Genomic DNA, 6,000 nt, shown 5'->3' on the forward strand with positions numbered 1-6,000 from the left:
GAACTACACTGCTTGGAAAGGTAGCAAGTATTTATTGACTGATAGCGTGAGTTTTATATTAGTTAAGTAGAAAGTTCCCCATTAATGTGGCTGAAAGTGGGATTGGAAGCTGTCTTCATGTGAAGCAGACTGAGATGGTTATTTAGTATGCTTGGGTGCAAGTGTCTTGAAAATAAGATTTAAGTTCAAGAATGAATAAAAATAAATGTTTGGCTTGAGAGAAAACAGAGACACTGAAATAGAAAGGGCTTAGGACATGAGCCCCTTGCTCTTGTCATCAACATGAATGTTAGTAGCAGGAGGGGGAAGGGTTCTTTCAGTGCTTCCTCCTGTGCAGCCCCTGCTTTAGATTTGCATGGATGTATACCTTGGTTGGGATGAATGGAGACCTCCATGGCATTCTAAGATATTTATTGTGTGGTGATTGCTACTTGAATGTCTCAGCACCTCTTCTTGATCACTCTTCTTTTCATCCATTCCTTAGGTAGAGAGAAGATTTTTCTCTCCACACTCTAGGTACACATCTTGATTTTCTCAGGGCAGTGGTTTGGAAGCTTGGTGATAAGCTTGGTGATGTTAAGGAGTAAACTTTTATGGGCTGTGGCCTAATGGGGGGTTATTGGGTCACTGAGGGCACTGGCTTCCATAAGGGTTCAGAGCGTTCCATGGGATTCCCGAATCATTCTTCAGACAGTACAGTATGGTTCCCTGGCTTCCTGCCTCACTCTCGGCTCTCTCCCTCTCATTTTCTCCATGATTTTGGATAGCTCAGAAGACTCAGAGTAGATGTGGTATAATAAACAATTTTCTTTATAAATTACCAACCAACTCCCAAGTATTTTGTTTAACAATGGGAAAATGATATAGATGCCCACCATTCATTAAATATAGCTCTGTGGCTAGCAAAGCCCCCAGTTTCTAAAGTGGTTAGAAGAGTACTTCCACTTAAGTTGCTTCTGATGAAATGTTTATTAATTTTATATTTCTTCTCATCAAAAAGTTAAATGAAGGCTGGAGAGATTGCTTAGTGGTTAAGGCACCTACTTGTGAAGCCTAAGGACTCACATTCAATTCCTCAGTACCCACATAAGCCAGATGAACAAAATGGCACATGCATTTGGAATTCATTTACAATGGCTGCAGGGCCTGGTGCACCCATTCTCTCTCTTTCTCTTTTTCTCTTTCTGTCCTTTTCTCTCTCTATCTCTCTAAAACACTAAAATAAATTGATACAAGTTTAAAAAGTTAATTGTGCTTCATTTTACTATTCCCTTTTAAATAGTAAACATATGCATGAAAGGGGGCTTGATCTGGTATGCATATCAGTTCTCTATACAGTGAGTTCCAGGGCCTTAAATACTTTTCATTTTAAACTGAAGCAACTGTATGAACATCAGTATCACAAATTACATTTCATTATGAGAAAACTGAGGCCCCGAGTTCCTCCATAGCTATGTATGACAGGTTAGGGCATGCTAGCTTCTTTGTTTCTTTCTCTGAACATGCTTAGGTGTTTCATAGTATAAACTGAGTAGTAAATATCTAAGATCATAAACAATCATAAACAATCAGATTTAGGACAAACATTTATAGTAATTACAACTCTCTGAAGGCTTCTTTTGTGCAAAGAAAGACTGTAGTTTTTAAAATGAATATTCAATGTGCAAGATAACACACGCGCACGCGTGCGCGCTCGCACACACACACACACACACACACACATAAATCCACTTTCTACCCTATTTGATAAACATGAAACTGGACAGAATTCTCCAGTAATTGCTCTCAGCTTACAGAAATTGCCACTGGAATCAGGATTTAGACTCAATCTATCCATCTCTTAACCCTTAGGCCCAATCTCTCCCTCCCCCACCCTAGTCCAGCTGTTCATGTTACACTTTGGAAACTAAAGGACAGTGGAGCCTTTGCTACATGCTGTAGAGCACGTTGAGAGGGCCCAGTCCCCAAAGTCCTGGCTCTAGATCTTTATTAAGCCCAGAATTGGATTTCTTTCTTTCCTTCCTTCCTTCCTTCCTTCCTTCCTTCCTTCCTTCCTTCCTTCCTTCCTTCCTTCCTTCCTTCCTTCCTCTTTCTCTTCCTTCCTCTTTCCCTTCCTTCCTCCCTTCCTTCCTCCTCCCTCCCTCCCTTTCTTTTTTCCTTTCTCTCTCTTTCTTTTTAAATATTTATTTATTTATGAGAGAGAGAGAGAGAGAGAGAGGCAGATAGAAAGAGAATGGGCATGCCAGTGCCTCCAGCCACTGCAAGTGAACTCCAGACACATGCACCACCTTGTGCATCTGGCTTATGTGGGTTTGGAGAATTGAGGCTGGGTCCTTCAACATTGCAGGCAAGCACTGTACCTGTTAAGTCATCTCTCCAACCCCTTTCTCTCTCTTTCAAAAAATAAGAAATTATTTCTTTCTATTTTTTTCTTATTGGTATACAAAATAATGTTTCATTATGACATTTTCATACATAAATGTCACTGTACTTTGCTCATATTTGTGTGCCTTGTCCTCTCTCATCCCTCTCCCACCTCTCATTCCATGCCCACATATATTATGTATATAAATAAATGTATTTAAATCTACATTCTATATATGAAAGAAAACATTCATCTTTCTTTTTCTCTTTCATTACCCTCTCTTATTTCTCCCTTTAGATCTCTTCCTCCCAGACACTTAGTTTTCCTTAAACCATGTCATATAAGCAAGAAAGTAAGGCTTCTGATCAGTCTAAAGAAAGGAGTAAAAAACAGCCCTGAGTGTAGTCTTATTCCAAACTTCCCTGCTCTGCTACCTGATGACACAATGAACTGACTTTATTCACCTTATCTGGAATGCTGAAGTGCCCTTACTCCCACATTTCAGATTTCATCTTCTACTTCCCACCTCATCCTCTTCACTCCAAGTATGTAGAACATAGCCTTCCTTCCTCCCTAGCAAACATTACCACTCACATTCACATCCCTGCATATGCTCAGCACACACACATTCATTTTTATTGTTCAAAGCCTCTCTTCAGATATCTCTATTATCTAGAGTATTCCTGGTCTAATCCCAAACCACCACCTCCCCCATCTTACATCTAACCTCTCCAGGAAGCTTTCCCTCACCCACTCTCAGCCTACTCCTTTCCCCGCACTGCAAGACTGCATACACAAGCCTGCGTGCTGGGGCATTCCCACTACCTTTTGCAGGCTTCTGTCATGAATCTTCTCTTGGCTGGCTGCTTGGTGCAGAGAGCTCCAGAATTCATGGAGTGCTTGGCACATATCTGCTCTTGGAAAACATGCAGTGAAAAGTGAATGAATGAATCAGTGAAACAGAATAAAGCTGAAAATGACCCTGGGCATGAAGCCCCTTCATCCCTACCTAGATTTTTTTTTTTTTTCATGGATCAGAAATACTTGTCTCTCATTTTGAGAATTTCCATCTTGCCAAGAGGACTGTGGCAAAGACTTTAAATGAGGAAAGACATAAAGGCCAGAGCCAGTAAGGGTAGCACTGGCTGTCACAAAAGCTACAGGGACACACCAAAATCTGGGCTAGATGGGAAGCCTAACATGACAGACATGCCACTCTAGACTCCCATAGGGCCACCCAGCCAGTCTGTGTGTACTCTGGTGAATACACATTTCTAAGTGCATTAAAAATGACCAAACAAGGGCTGAGGACATGACTCACTTACTGCACATGCATAACAGGCTGAGTTTGGATTCACAAAACCCACATGAAGTTAGACATAGTGGCCTGTGCCTATAATCCCAGTGTCTCTACATTGAGGTGACAGGCAGAGACAAGAGGGTCACTAGAAGCCTGCATAACAGATAGCCTGAGTACAAGAAGCCAGGAAACTACAGGAGACCCTGCCTCAAGGTAGAAGGCAGGGACTGACACCTGATGCTGTCCTCTGCCTTCTACATGGGCACTGTAACATGCTTGCACCTGCACTCACACATATGAACACACACACACTCCATAAACACTATGTAAAGAGAAAGTTCACACAAGTTGCATGGCAACTCTCCTCCACCACTTGGCAAAGTATTAAAGACATTTTTGTTTTCCAAGGACTTTTACAAGTAGATTGATGTTTGACTAATTCAACTCTGGCCTGTGCTGCCAATTTCCCTGCCTACTCACTGTGGGGCTGTGGAATGCTTCTAACAGAAAAGACTGATAGTGGAAAATGTAGGGTTACCAACTGTGTTATGATAAATTGATAATATGATAGCTAAAGAAATTTTTCATCAGGCTCTGAATAGGGCTGTGGAAGTGTAGGTATGATCCCAAGCTCAACCTTTGACTGGTCATGAGAATTTGAACAAGTTTTTCACCTTCCCTGTGGGTAAGTTTCATAACTTGATTTATGGTAAAATGATGATGCTTCACAGAGTTATTATGAAGAATAAAAGATCTGACACAGGGAAAAGTAAGGCTGTGTCTAAAAGAGGGAGAGACAGAGAAGCTGCTCAGTGAATGTTTATTTCCATGGACTAGCAGATGTGAATACCTTACTTGACTTTTTCAGTGTTCATCAATAGGCATGGTTTGAGTTAATCATTTTAAACATAGATTTAATTACTGGCCAAATACAGTAATGGGTTATTAAAATATTTCTCATAAAGTATTTTTAAAAATCTTTAATATTTCAAAACCCTCAACAGAAAGGACTAGTCCAATAGAAGGGGCTAGTCATGATCATTTGGAGTTCCCAAAGAGGACAAGAGCAACAGTGTGAGTGAAACCCAGGACCAACTTGATAGAGGGTGATCTGTCAGCTGTGGTCTGATTTTTTGCTGGAATTCCTCCAAAAGTCAGTTTAAGAAGGGAGCATAGTGCAGCTTCTGGACTCATCAGGTTACCAAATGCTAACTCTAAAAAACTGGAGTTTCTGGGGTAAGACCAGGAAATGTGTACATGTAAAAAATAGTCAGAAGTTATAATTTTAGTTCAGAAGCTTTTAGTACATGCTCTGAAATTTACTCAAGGCAGGTTTTTTTTGGTGTGTGATGGCATTAAGCATATTCCTAAGCCACAAAGCACAGCCACCTATGTAAGAGTCTGCCAATAGCTAGATGGTGAAAAATGTTCACATGGCTGGGCATGGTGGCACATGCCTTTAATCCCAGCACTGGGGAGGCAGAGGTAGGAGGATCACCATGAGTTCGAGGCCAGCCTGAGACTACATAGTGAATTCCAGGTCAGCTTGGGCTATAGCGGGACCCTACCTTGAGCCCCCAACCCCCCACAAAAAATGTTCACCTGTAGTGTAAGGTGTCCTTCTTGTCTATCATTCATCAGTGATCTTCCTTGGAATCTCATCAAGCCTTTGATTGATGAGACTTATATTTCTTTAGTGTTAGTGTCTTGACTTCATTCAAGAAGTTGATCTGTCAGTGGACTCTGCAAGCCTTGTGTCTAGCCAGTCAGGTCAAATGTGCCAAGTAAAGCATGCCTTTTATGGGGGAAGCCAACTTCTCACTGACTGGACTGGAAGTCCAGTCCATGGGAGGGATTACATGCCTGATACTGAAACCCTGGTAAAAAGCCAGGGGAGGCCATAAGCCCTAGGAGAGTAACAACTGCTGATGTATGGTGAAGCACATATATTATGCCCACCAAATTACCCTCCAAACACTTATGTTTATGGCCATATATTAATGAAACTTCCACTTTTGATTAGAAAAGCTTCTCTTTTTAGATGGTATGATCTACTAGGGTGACTCAAAAGTCACCATAGTGGTCATAAAAAGTGACAGTGAGCTGTTCATCACTATGAGACACCTCTATCACATCCCCAGTGGTCAAGATCCATTGCAGAAGAGGTGGTGGGAAGAATGTAAGAGCAAAAGGAAGGATTGGACTACTTGCAATGCTTTCATCCACAGACAAAGTAGCCTTGATGTTCATGACCTCACTATGGCTGATGTTACCAACACAGAACCTGAATAATAGGAAGAAAATGATGAATCAAAATAGGAGAGAGATTATATGG

Source organism: Jaculus jaculus, chromosome 2 (assembly GCF_020740685.1).
Source record: "Jaculus jaculus isolate mJacJac1 chromosome 2, mJacJac1.mat.Y.cur, whole genome shotgun sequence".
Taxonomy (NCBI): Eukaryota; Metazoa; Chordata; class Mammalia; order Rodentia; family Dipodidae; genus Jaculus; species Jaculus jaculus.